This window comes from Meles meles, chromosome X, assembly GCF_922984935.1.
Source record: "Meles meles chromosome X, mMelMel3.1 paternal haplotype, whole genome shotgun sequence".
NCBI lineage: Eukaryota > Metazoa > Chordata > Mammalia > Carnivora > Mustelidae > Meles > Meles meles.
The window spans coordinates 52464043-52478651 of record NC_060087.1 but is presented as its reverse complement, the minus strand read 5'-3'; the positions used below and the strand labels follow the sequence as shown (position 1 = coordinate 52478651).

Sequence of the window (14609 nt, the reverse complement as noted above, 5' to 3'; positions counted from 1 at the left end):
GTTCCAGAATTTATTGTTTATGCAGCACACCCAGTGCTCCATGTGCAGCATAGGGCATTGTTATGTGTAGGCAGAGCATGTTTATGTGTAGGCTGAGCAAGAGGTTTTAGGAGGTGCTGGTCTCATTTCTGGGGTAATAAAAACAAATTTAGATTTCTTATCCCTGTTCAAAATGTAAATTTTGGTCCTTCTGTGGCCATTCCCATCACCTTGCTATATTTCTAACTAGTTTTTGGTTTCTACTCCATTGAAATGGGGCTCTGATTGACACAGCCAATCCATTCTGTGCTAACCAAGTGGATTCCCCCCCAAACTGGCTGTGCTGTCCCTGAACTTGTGGCTTAGCCAGCCATGGCACAGGTGGTGATAGGCAGCCAGCTTGCCAACCACCCCTAACTAACCTAGATGCCTGCATTCTGAAAAGCAGGAGGGTCACACATGTGAAGTATGCTCTGGGACCTGGTCAATGCAGGAAGAGCCTTTTCAAGGAATACTGACTCAAACCCCAGTTCCAAACACTTGAGCATCGGTCACAAGAGCTAACCTGCTCCTGCTGAAACCTAGCTGCCTCTGTCTACTGATGGGAATTGCAGGGGATAAAGCCAGGTCTGAAAGCTGTATCTTCTTTTGTGAATGATAACTGCAGGTGTCCTGCTGACAGAACTCCCAGGTGTAGCCAATGGGTACTTCCCTTTAGCCGAAGCCCACTGGTGATTCTTATTCCTGAGATGGCCAGCTTGCTAGGATCTTGTGCTAGTAACTTCATTTTCAACATTCATAACCATTATATTAGAGCAATATCTCTGCTTGAAACTGAGAAGTCCAGCTGAGTGAGCTCTTGGAACTGTGGGATAGGTTGGGAGAGAGGGTCCCTCAGAATCTGGATTCAGAAGGATGTGGACATCAGGAGGTATAGGATATTTGTAGGTGTCCAGCAGAGAATGTTTTTGTATAGATTGGGCCACAGGATTTTGGAGGGAGGTGTCTAATTTCTGTGATAAAAGAAAACAAATATAGACATTTGTTTCTCAGGTTAATTCCATTCCCATTTGAAAAGTAGGGCTTAGCCCTTCTGGTTGCCATTCTCATTCTCTTGTTGTATTTCCAAGTTGGTTTTTATTCACATTCAGGGGTGATTGGGCTGTAACTCATGCAGACAGTATGCAGAGATTGACAGATCTTTTTCTACTCTGTTCCTGTGCTAATCAAGAACAATCAGTGTCTGATATTTCCAGAAAAGATGGCCTTCTTGTCCAAGAGCACTTGCTTCTTGGCCAGCTTGAGTAAGCCCAATGATGGGTAGACTGTTTGCTTCCCAACCCTGGCCGCCCATGAGTAGATGGTTTGCATATGGATGGTTGGCTTCAGGACCTCGTCAGTGCAGAAAGAGTCCTTCCAGATACTGCCCCAATGACTAGTTCCAACACTTGAGTATTAGCCTGATCAACCACCTGATATAACCAAACTAATGCTGCCTGTATCCACTGATTGGAAGGGGAGGAAAAACAGCAATGACCAGAAGCTTTCCTTTTCTTTCTGAACAAAGAATGCAGGATTTCTTTAATAGGGTTCCCAGATGTAGTCAATGGAAATTTCCCTTTGCCCAAGCCTACCATTAGTTCTTGGGCTTCAGACAGATAGCTTGCTAGGAAATTGTGCTAGTCACTTCATTTTCAACATTATCTCATTCTCCTATCTAATGAAGGACTTTGGCTTCCCATGTATTTCATTTCCCTCCCTTGATGTTTTCTTAAACTAGGTTCTCCCAAATGGTCTTTCAGATCCAGCGTCTGCATTAAACTGGGATTCTGGCCAAATCCTAGAGACTGTGTGAAAATTGGGGCCACAGGTCCCCTCTTATGTTGGCTTTTGAACTATTTTGACATTGGAAAGACTAGGCATCTGGATGTGCCCAGCAGAGAATATTTGGCCAGAGGATTTGGGGTGGGGAGCTGCCTTCATTTGTAGGGTAAGGGAAAACAAAGTTAGACATCTCATTCCCAGATTTATTTCATTCCCATTTTTAAGATAGAACTTTCATGCTCATTTTAGATATTCCCATTTTCTTGTTGTTTTTCTAACAAAGTCTTGGGTCAACACCAGGGGTCATAGTACTGCCACTCACATAGCCAACACCCAGAGATTTGTAGTGAGTTCCCACTCTGGCCCAACACTAAAATAGAACAATCAGAGTCTAATATTTGAAAGAAAACTTTGCCCTTCTGTCCCTGAGCACTTGATTTTTGGTCAGCTGAGGCAACACAGAGATGATTATCTAGCTTCCTCACTCTTCTGGCTGATTGAGATGCCCATATTCTGAAGAAGAGATGGATTGTGTATGCCTACTATGCTCCAGGACCTGTTAGTACAGAAATAGCTTTTTCAAGGAACGATGCACAAAGTACCAGTAACGAACATCTGATCATCAAGTGGGAGATCCATTCTGGTACCTCTGAATCACTCCTGCCTCTATCTACTAATGAAAGTGTGGGAAAACTGCCAATGCCAGAAGCTTTCCCTCTTTTTGTTATGGGAGAATGTGGGCATCTTGGGGCCCCTGGATGGCTCAGTTGGTTAAGTATCTGACTCTTGATTTTGACTCAGGTCATGATCTCAGAGTTATGAGATTCAGGCACACATACAACTCCATACTGGGCCTGGAGACTGCTCAAGATTTTCTCTTTCCCTCTTCCCCCCACCCCAACACCCTGTGTTCTCTCTCTTTCTCTCTCAAAAAAAAAAAAAAAAAAAGAATGAATTCCTCTTCTTTACTCATTTCTCAGATGTATCCCAAAGGAATTTCTCTTTTCCCAATCCCACTGGAGTCTCTTATTCCTAAAAAAGCAAGATTTTTAGGATACTGTCCTAGTCACTTCATTCTCAGTATTATCCGGTTCTCATCTCCATGAAATACTTTGGCCCTACATGTGTCCATTTCCATTTTTTTTTTGCTTTTTTTTCATTCTAGATTTAATCTAGAGAGCCATTTGGAGGGAGTGTCTAAGAGCCATATTTTCTGCTTTAACATAGGGAATCTGGCAGAGTTCTTGGGACTGTGGGATACCTTGGACCACAGAGTCCTCTGACGTTGAGTTTCAGAACTCTGTGGATATCATGAAACCTAGCACATTTGAAGATGCTCACCAGAGAATGTGTGTAGACTGGGCCAGAGGATTTGGAAGGGAGCTGGCCTCATTTATGGGGCAAGGAGAAATTAAGTTAGTTGTATCCATTCCAGATTTAGTCCATTCACATATGAAATGTAGCACTTTTCCCTCCTTGCAGTCAATAACGAACCTTGCCTCCATGCATACATATTCATCTTTGTGCTCTTTTTTCATGCTGTATTCTTCCTGGAGGCACTGATTGCCAGTGTTCTCAGAGCAGTATTTTCTGATTTAAGCTGAAGAATTTGACTGAGTCACTGTGACTGAGAAAGGTTGTGTCACAGGGCCCTTTGTAATTTGGCTTCAGAACATTGTTGACATCAGGAAGCCTAGGGTTTGAAGGAGCCCAAAAGATACTTTGTGTGTAGGCTCCGACATAGGTTGTGGAAAAGAGTTGCCTCCTTTCTGGGGCAAGGGGAGATGAAGTTAGACATCTCACTCCTAGATAACTTTCATTTGCATTTGAAATGTAGAACTTTGGTTTTCCTTGAAGCCATGCCCACCCTCTTGTTTTTGTAGCTAGGTTGGTTCACATTTAGGGGTAATACCATTGTCATCACACAACCAGCACTGAGTGTTGGTGGCAAGTTCCTACTCTGGTCCTGTGCTATATGAGAGCAATGCATGTCTGATAATCAAAAGGAAAGTTTCCCCTTCTGCCTCTGAGTGCTTGGTTCTTGTCCTCATTCTATAAATATGTTTGGGAGCCAGCTTGTCTCCCTCTCCTGGATGAGAGAGATGCCTTCATTCTGAAGAACAGACTGTTCACACATGAGCTGAAGGACCTATTTACTGTAGAAAGAGCTCTTTCAAGGAATACTGCTCTTATGACCATTTCCAAACACATCATCAGCTGGGAGAACTGATCTGCTAACCCTAAAACACTTCTGTTTTCCTTCCCAAGGATTGAAAAGCAGGAGAAACACCCAAAAACAGAAGTTTGTCCTCTCATTGTGAAGGAAGAATGAGACCTGTTACTTACTTGGCTCCCAGGTATAGACAAATGGAAGTTTTCCACTGTCCAAGCCAACAGGGGTTTCTTATTCCTGAGACTGTCAGCTTGCTAAGAGATTTTGTTAGACACTTTTTCTCAGCATGACTCCATTCTCATCTCTAAAGAAGTTCTTCATTCCCCCTGAGTCCATTTCAATTTCTTTGCTCTTTCTTCAAACTAGGTTTTTCAGAATAAAGTCATCTCAATTGGCCAGGTGAGGGAGGCACCCTGGCTACCCAGAAATGCATTAACCCAAGGCAGACACACAACAAGTTCATTGACAAGAGGGTCAATTGTTTTTTGGGATAACAGACATGAATCATCTCACTTCACACAGGAGCAGAAGTTGTAGGTGCTGGCTATGAGTAAACACCTTCCAGCCTGAATATGAACAAGACCTAAATAGAAAAAATAGCAAGATTATAGCAAAAAATATAAACAGGGCCAGTAATCTACATTTAAAATGGGAATGGGATAAATCTGGAATGAGATGTCTAACTTTTTCCCCTTACCCAAGAAATGAGACAAGTACCCTCTAAAATCCTCTGACCAAGCCTACACACAAACATTCACTGCTTGGAACCTTCAAATGCATTAGGCATTCTACTGTCAACAAAGTTCTGAAACTAAATTTCAAGGGGTCCTGTAGTCCACACTTTCCCACAATCATAAGGAATCTTCCAGACTTCCCAGTGTAAAGCAGAGGATATTACTCTGAGACACTGGATCAAAATGGCCCACAGGGTGAACCTAGATAGAAAAAGAGGAAGAGGATGGAAATGGATATATGGTGATCCAAATGTGTTTATTAGCGGTAAGATGATAAATAATGGTTTGCCTGAAGTGACTAAGACAATCTCTCAGCAACCCAATTCTCATTTCCAGGACTGAGAAACAACTGTGGATCTGGGTAAAGGAAAACCTCCATTGCCTACACCTGGGAGGCCTGTCAGCAAGAAGTCTGCATTCTTCCTTCAGAAAGAGAAGGAAATGTAATGTTGGCTTTTAAAAAATATTTTATTTATTTACTTGAGAGAGAGCATGAGAGGGGAGAGGGTCTGAGGGAAAAGCAGACTCCCCGCTGAGCAGGGAGCCCAATGCGGGACTTGATCCAAGGACTCCAGGATCATGACCTGAGCTGAAGGCAATTGCTTAACCAGCTAATCTACCCAAGCATCCCTAATGTTGGCTTTTTAAAAATTGCCTTTCCCATGAGTGGACAGAGGTTGCTGTGATTTAGGTATAGTAGCTTGGTACACCCAGATGATGCTCAAGCATTTGAATGGAGGCCTTGGTGCAATATTCCTTTAAAGGGCACTTCCTGAGGTCACTAGATGCTCCAGCATGCAGCATATTGTTGATATTTCTGTTCTTCAGAAAGAGGGCATCTCAAGCTCAAGGAGAGGATAGCCATCATTCCTTTGGGATATCAGACATGTTTGATCTCACATAGCACAGGGCTAAAGTAGGAATTCACAACCAATCCTTGGGTTCTGGCTATGTGGGTAAAATCCCCTTCCCTCCCTATGTAAACCAACCCTAAATTTAAAAAATCAGCAAGGAGATGGAAATAGTTACAAGAAAGCCCAAAAATCTACAATTAAATTGGGAATAGGATAAATCTATGAACAAAATGTGTAACTTCATTTTCTTTTACCCAAGAAATGAGGACATCTCTGTCTAAAAACCTCTGGCCCTACCTACACACAAGCATTATTTGTGGGGCACTTTCAGATATCTTAGGCCTCCTGAAGTCAATACAGTTCTGAAAGCCCCTGATAAGGGGCACTTTATCCCATCCCGTCCCACAGTCACAAGGACTCAGCTGGAATTACTTAATTTAAAGTAGAGAATATTAGGAGGGAGGCAAGATGGCAGAGAAGTAGGGGACTCCATTTCAACTTGACCCCTGAATTTAGCTGTATATCTATCAAACTATTTTGAACACCCATGAAATTAGTCTGAGAAGCAAGAATATGTATCTGGATCTCTACAAGCAGAAAAATAACTGATTTTTGTAAGATAGAACATGCAGAGTTGTGAATCTTCTAGGAGATATCAAAGGATAAACAGAAGAGGGAGGAAACCTCCATAAACTGGCTCCTGGAAAGTGATATAACACTGGAGCCCTAAATTGGAATGCTTAGACATCTGCTCTAGTGAAAAACATCCCTCTCTGAAAGGGCCTCTGGAAATGGAAAGGCAGAATTCTGGGTGGGACATAGCGATCTCAGGATCTGAGAAGTCACAGAGTAAATGGAGGTGCCTGAACCTGTAGAGCACTGTAGCAGTGGAGCTGGGAAGTAGGTTATGGTTAGAGAGCCCTTGGGGGACTCTTAGCTCAGGTCACTGTAATCTGTATGTGGGGCTGGTTGGTAATTTCTCTTTTCTTGCACAGGTGCAACCTGCACCTGTGACTGGGCAAAAGCTCTCAGGTAGTATAGGCCCAGAAAGGACATTAGGGCAGCACTCAGACATGATCCAGAAGTTTCAGGGGTGCACGTGAGCCCATGGCTTCCTGTGGTTTTGGAGTCACAAAGGGTAGTGGCACTCCTGAGAGAGTTGCAAGTGGGTGTGCACCGAGGGAGGGTGCGGTTTTAGGTGCATTCAGAAGTGGAGACTCTTTGCCCTGGAGGGTTTATTAACGAGGGAAGACTCTGAAATTTCTGCCCTGGGCCAGAGGTCTGGGCACAGCCATTTTTGCTCTAATCTTCTGAAAAGGCTTGGAAAGCCTCCAGGTGAAAAAAAGCCCTACAGGAGATCAGTTTGCACTGAGCCCATCCCACTGACGGGGGGTGGGACAACTCCAGCCAGGCAGGGATACCTGAGAAACAGCACAGCAGGATCCTCCCCCAGAAGACAGAGTAAGTGGATGAAGAACACATGGATGACAAACCTAGGATCCCACAACACTGTAAAATTCCAACACCAGGGGGAAAATAGTATATTGAGCTCTGGGTATTGCCTCACAACTCTTTTATTTTTCAGATAAAATTCTCCTTTTCCTTTTTTCTTTTTTTGTATGCTTTTTCTTCTTTTTCTTTTTACCTTTGTCCCATTTCAACGAAGTGCTTATAACACCAACTTATAGTTCATAGTTGCTTTTTAACTTGTATTTTATCACATCTACATTTTATACATGTATGTTTCATTTTAGTCCTCTTTCCACATTATTCATATATATATATAAAGTTCTACTTTCCTTGCAATTTTGGGATGTAGTGTCTTCTACTACACTTACAAAAATTATGCAAGAATGAGCAGATGACTCTGCCTTGTTGACGCTGCAAGATTATAGTTGCTCTACATTCCCCCCTTTAATATTTTTTTATTTTGTTCTTTTATTTCATTTCAGCTTTTTCCTGTGGTGGCTTCTGACGACTCCAGATTTTTCTAGGATGCATGTTGCTTGGGTCATGGCTGATATTTTGGACTCTCTTCATTTCCCCACCCATCAATCTCTGAGCAGAATGACAATAAGGAGGAACTCACACACACATAAAGAGATCCAGGGGACTGTTCTCTGTCATATAGCTAATCAATATGAATATAAGTCAGATGATAGAATACATATAAGTCAGAGATAGAATACAGGATAGCAGTCATAAAATTAATAGGTAGGCTTGAAAAAGCATAAGAGGCAATATAGAATCTCTAAGGGTGGAAATGTGATGAAATCAGGCCAAATTTAAAAATGCTATGAATTAGATACAGTTTAAACTGGTACTCTAGTGGCGCCTGGGTGGCTCAGTGGGTTAAGCCTCTACTTTCAGCTCTGGTCATGATCTCAGGGTCCTGGGATCAAGCCCCACATCAGGCTCTCTGCTCAGCAGGGAGCCTGCTTCCCTCTCTCCCTGCCTGCCTCTCAGCCTACTTGTGATCTCTGTCTGTCAAATAAATAAAATCTTAAAAAAAAACTGGCTACTCTAATAGCTAGGGTCAATCAGGTAGAAGAGAGAATAAGTGATCTAGAGGATAAGCTGATGGAAAAGAAGGAAGTTGAGGAAAAGAAAGATAGACAATGAATAGCTCATGCAAAAAGGCTTGGAGGAATTAATGATGCCATGATACGTTCCAATATCAGAATTATTTGGATCCCCAAGGGGTTGGAGAGAAAAAGGGGGCTAGAAGGTATAGTTGAGCAAATCATAGCTGATGCCCCCAGTTTTGTTTTTCTTTTTCAACATTTCCTTAGCAATTCGAGGTCTCTTCTGATTCCATACAAATTTTAGTTCTTTATTTCTTGGTGCTATAGTAAATGGAATCTATTCTCTAATTTCCCTTTCTGTATGTTCATTGTTAGTGCATAAGAAAGCAACTGATTTCAGTACATTGCTTTTGTATCCTGCTACATTACTGAATTGCTGAATGAGTTCTAGTGGAGCCTTTTGGGTTTTCCATATAAAGTATCATGTCGTCTGTGAAGAGAGAGAGTTTGACTTCTTCATTGCCAATTTGGTACCTTTTATTTCTGTTGTCTGATTGCTGTTCCTAGGATTTCTAATACTATGTTGAACAAGAGTGGTGAGAGTGGGCATCCTTGTGGTGTTCCTGATCTCAACAGGAAGGCTGCTAGCTTTTTACCATTGAGGATGATATTTCCTGTGGGTCTTTCATAGATAGATTTTATGAAGTTGAGGAATGTTCCCTCTATCCCTATACTTTGAAGCATTTTAATCAGAAACGGATGCTGGATTTTGTCCAATGCTTTTTCTGCATCAATTGAGAGGATCATGTGGTTCTTCTCTCTTCTCTTATTGATTTGTTTCATCACATATCCAGGATCTATAAAGAACTCCTCAAACTCAACACACACAAAACAGATAATCATATCAAAAAATGGGCAGAAGATATGAACAGACACTTCTCCAACAAAGACATACAAATGGCTATCAGACACATGAAAAAATGTTCATCATCACTAGCCATCAGAGAGATTCAAATTAAAACAACATTGAGATACGACCTGACACCAGTTAGAATGGCCAAAATTAGCAAGACAGGAAACAACGTGTGTTGGAGAGGATGTGGAGAAAGGGGAACCCTCTTACACTGTTGGTGAGAATGCAAGATAGTGCAGCCACTCTGGAGAACAGTGTGTAAATACCTGAAGAAATTAAGAATAGAGCTTCCTTATGACCCTGCAATTGTACTGCTGGGTATTTACCCCAAAGATACAGATGTAGTGAAAGAAGGGCCATCTGTACCCCAATGTTTAGAATGGCCAAAATTAACAAGACAGTAAACAACGTATGTTGGAGAGGATGTGGAGAAAGGGGAACCCTCTTACACTGTTGGTGGGAATGCAAGTTGTTGCAGCCATTTTGGAAAACAGTTTGGAGATTCCTTAAGAAATTAAAAATAGAGCTTCCCTATGGCCCTGCAATTGCACTATTCCGTATTTACCCCAAAGATACAGATGTAGTGAAAAGAAGGGCCATTTGTAACCCAATGTTCATAGCAACATTGGCCACGGTCACCAAACTGTGGAAAGAATCAAGATGCCCTCCAACAGACGAATGTATAAAGAAGATGTGGTCCATATACACGATGGAGTATTATGCCTCCATCAGAAAGGATGAATACCCAACTTTTGTATCAACGTGGACAGGACTGGAAGAGATTATGCTGAGTGAAAAAAGCCAAGCAGAGTCAATTATCATATGGTTTCACTTTTTTGTGCAGCATATGGAGTAACATGGAGGACATGGGGAGATGGAGAGGAGAAGGGAGTTGGGGGAAATCGGAGGTGGAGATGAACCATGAGATACTGTGGACTCTGAAAAACAATCTAAGGGTTTTGGAGGGTCAGGTGGTGGGAACTTGGGTCAGCCTGGTGGTGGGTATTATGGAGGGCATGTATTGCATGGAACACTGGGTGTGGTGCATAAACAATGAATTCTGGGACACTGAAATGAAATGTAAAATAGAAATAAAAATTAAAAAAAATAAATCTGAGGGAAATCAACGGACCTGGTTACCATATGAAATGAACACCAGGAAATCTTGCTGTGGAAGCAAAATTATTTTTCTTTTCCTTTTTTGAAAGATCTTTCCTTTTGATGTCAGTTTTCTTCCTTGTTTACACAAGTTCAACAATTCGAAAAGAAAAGGCAATAGTAAATATTTCAAAATGGCAGAGAAATTTTAAAGTCTCATGAACACTCATGGTTTTGATCTAGGCTCTAGCTCTATGGACTAAAAAACATCGTGTTGTGGAGGCAATGACTTGTTTTTGTTTTTGTTTTTTTTTTCTGCTGTAGACAATGACTGTGACAAAAGAGTAGTTATAAAAATAATTGCTCTTACTGATCTCCAGAGTGTCAAACATGCTCTACATGAAATAAAAATTATTTCCATGACCATGGAAACACTATGACCATGATAACACTATGAAAGTGTTTGAAAATCTTGGTCCTAGTGGAAATCAGTTGGCAGATGATGTGGGCTCTCTTACTGAACTGAACAGTGTCTATTTTGTTCAGGCATACATGGAGACAGCCTTGGCTAATGTGCTGGAGCAGGGCCATTTACTGGGAGAGCATGCCAGGCTTTTCATGTATCAGGTGCTATGTGGGTTCAAGTATATTCACTCTGCAAATGTACTGCACAGAGATCTCAAACCAGCTAATCCTTTCATTAATACTGAAGACATGGTGCTGAAGATAGGTGACTTTGGTCTTGCACAGATCATGGATCTCCATTGTTCCCATAAGGGTCACTTTTCTGAAGGAGTTGTTACTAAATGGTACAAGTCTCCAAGTCTTTTACTTTTTCCCAATAATTATACTAAAGCCATTGATATGTGGGCTTCAGGCTGCATCTTTGCTGAAATACTGACTGGTAAAACTCTCTTTGCAGGTGCATATGAAATTGAACAAATGCAGCTGATTTTAGAACCTATTCCTGTTGTACATAAGGAAGATCATCAGGAGCTTCTCAGCGTTATTCCAGTTTACATTAGAAATGACATGACTGGGCGCCTGGGTGGCTCAGTGGGTTGGGCCGCTGCCTTCGGCTCAGGTCATGATCTCGTCCTGGGATCGAGTCCCGCATCGGGCTCTCTGCTCAGCAGTGAGCCTGCTTCCCTCTCTCTATCTCTGCCTGCCTCTCTGTCTACTTGTGATCTCTCTCTGTCAAATAAATAAATAAAATCTTAAAAAAAAAAGAAATGACATGACTGAGCCACACAAACCTTTACTCAGCTGCTTCCAGGAATTAGTGGAGAAACACTGGATTTTCCGGAAAAATTTTGACATTTAGCTCAATAGATCAGTTGACAGCAGAGAAGAGCTTTCCCATCCTTACATGAACATATATTTGTTTCCAATGGATGGGCCAATTTCAAGTCATCCTTTTCATATTGCAGATGAGGTTGATGATATTTTGCTTAAAATGAAACTTGTAGTCATTTATATAACTGGTAAGTGTACCATGATTGTCAATTTTCAGAGCATGATTGGCCTATACGTAACAACTTTGATATTGATGAAGCTCAGCTTGACCCAAGAGCTCAGTCTGATGGCACTGGAAGAAGTATAACTTGATCCTCAAAAATATTTGGATGGAGGTCGGGAAAAGTATTTGGAGGATACTGCTTTTGATACCAATTACTCTACTGATCCTTTTTGGAAGTACCCAGATTACCATGAAAACTAATACCGTGATCTGGAGTGTAGCCATACTTGTAACCATAAAACAAGGTCATCATCATATTTAGGTAACTTAGTTTGGAGAGAGAGTGAAGTTAACCATTATTTTTTTCCAATTGTTACAATTTTATTTTATTCACTTTTTAAACATTCCATTGAGATTGTATTTTTAAGAATTCAAAATATATTATTTAAATATAGGTAATATAGAATGCTATATTAGGTTCAGTTGCACAACATAGTGATTCAACAATTCTATATGTTACACAGTGCTCACCATGATATGTGTATTTACCATCAGTCACCATATAGTACTACAGTATTGTTAATTTTATTTCCTTTACTTTTTATCTCTGTGATTTATTTATTTTATGACTTAAAGTTTGTATGTCTTAATTTCTGTCATCTATTTTGCCCATTTCCCCCATTGCCCTCCCCTCTGGCAAATACCAGTTTTTTCTCTGTATTTATGCTTCTGGTTATTGTTTGTTTGTTTTGTTTTGTTTTAGATTTCATTATTAGTCAAATCATATGGTATCTGTTTTTCCCTGACTGACTTATTACAGTTGGCATGTTACCTTCTAGGTCCATCCATGTCATTACAAATGACAAGATTATATTCTTTTTATGAATCAGTAAATATTTTGAATATATGAATCATATATATATATATATATATCACATTTTCCTTATTCATTCATCCATCAGTGAACATGTAGGTTGCTTAGCAAGACAGGAAACAATGTGTATTGGATAGGATGTGGAGAAAGGGTAACACTCTTACACTGTTGGTGGGAATGCAAGTTGATGAAGCCACTTTGGAGAAATTAAAATAGAAATTAAAATAGAAAATTTTAAATTTTAAATTTTAATTTTAAAAAATTAAATTAAAAATAGAGCTTCCCTATGACCCTGAAATTGCACTGCTGGGTATTTACCCCAAAGATACAGATGTAGTGAAAAGAAGGGCCATCTGTACCCCAATGTTTATAGGAGCAATGGCCATGGTCGCCAGACTGTGGAAAGAATCAAGATACCCTTCAATGGACGAATAGATAAGGAAGATGTGGTCCATATACATGATGAGTATTATGCCTCCATCAGAAAGGATGAATACGGGTGCCTGGGTGTCTCAGTGGGTTAAGCCGCTGCCTTCGGCTCAGGTCATGATCTCAGGGTCCTGGGATCGAGTCCCACATCAGGCTCTCTGCTCAGCAGCAAGCCTGCTTCCCTCTCTCTCTGCCTGCCTCTCTGCCTACTTGTGATCTCTCTCTGTCAAATAAATAAATAAAATCTTTAAAAAAAAAAAGAAAGGATGAATACCCAACTTTTGTATCAACATGGATGGGACGCAAAGAGATAATGCTGAGTGAAATAAGTCAAGTGGAGAGAGTCAATTATCATATGGTTTCCCTTATTTGTGAAGCATAACAAATAACAGGGAGGACATGGGGAGATGGAGAGGAGAAGGGAGTTGAGGGAAATTGGAAGGGGAGATGAACCATGAGAGACTATGGACTCTGAAAAACCATCTGAGGGTTTTGAAGGGGCAGGAGATGGGAGTTTGGGGAGCCAGGTGGTGGGTATTATGGAGGGCACGTATTACATGGAGCACTGGGTGTGGTGAATAAACAATGAATTCTGTTACGGTGAAAAGAATTTTTAAAAAATCCCCACCCAAATTATGCACCCTATGCACCTTTAGGTTCTTTGAAGCATCATTTACAATAGCCAAGAAGTTAACCATTATTATGAACCCAAGCTTTATATAGATCTTTCCAATTGGAAAGAGCAAAGGCAAGTCAAATATGTGAAAGGAATCGATTGATTAAAGCCCAGAAAGCTCTAGAGGAAGCATCACAGAAACTCACTGAAAAGGAAAGGGAAAAGAATCAGGGATTTGACTTTGATTCCTTTATTGAAGGAAGCATTCAACTTAGGTCACAACATGAGCTTACTGATGTTGTTGATAAATTAAAGACTTGAATAGCACAGTGTCCCAACTAGAATTGAAAAGTTTGATATCAAAGTCAGTAAGCCAAGGAAAACAGGATGAAGGAATGACAAATTTGGCTCAATTAGAAGCCTTGTACCAATCTTCTTAGGATAACCAGTTTGTGGGTGGTAGGAAGGATTGTTTTCTCATAATTCAGTTTTGTTATGAGTTAAGGAAGTATGAACAAATTGAGAAGGAAAACACTTACACCAGTTACTTCAACAAGTTCTTTAGCAAGAAAGAAGACTGTGAAATGCTAGAAATTGAGCCAACAGAGGAGGGGAAGCTTGGGGAGAGAGGAAATGTGGAAGGATTTCTAATCAACAGTGGGGAATTCCTCGATTCAAATTAAAACAACATTGAGATACCACCTGACACCAGTTAGAATGGCCAAAATTAGCAAGACAGGAAACAACGTGTGTTGGAGAGGATGTGGAGAAAGGGGAACCCTCTTACACTGTTGGTGGGAATGCAAGTTAGTGCAGCCACTTTGGATCAACCAGGAAATCAAAGAAGAACTGAAACAATTCATGGAAACCAATGAGAATGAAGACACTTGGATCCAAAACCTATGAGATATAGCAAAGATGGTCCTAAGGGGGGAATACATGGCCATCCAAGCCACCCTCAAAAAATTGAAAAAATCCAGAATATACCAGCTGCCTTTACACCTTAAAGAACTGGAGAATCAACAACAAATTAAGCCAACCCCGCACAAAAGAAGGGATTAGAGCAGAGATCATTAAGATAGAAACTAGAGATACAGTAGAATGCGTCAATGAAACAAAAACTGATTTTTT

General features: G+C 40.8%; 1 pseudogene; it reads left to right on the top strand.

Annotated features, from left to right (window-relative positions):
* The first annotated feature begins 10294 nt into the window (after window positions 1–10294).
* LOC123934654 lies at window positions 10295–11703 on the top strand (annotated as a pseudogene).
* Window positions 11704–14609: the final 2906 nt, after the last annotated feature.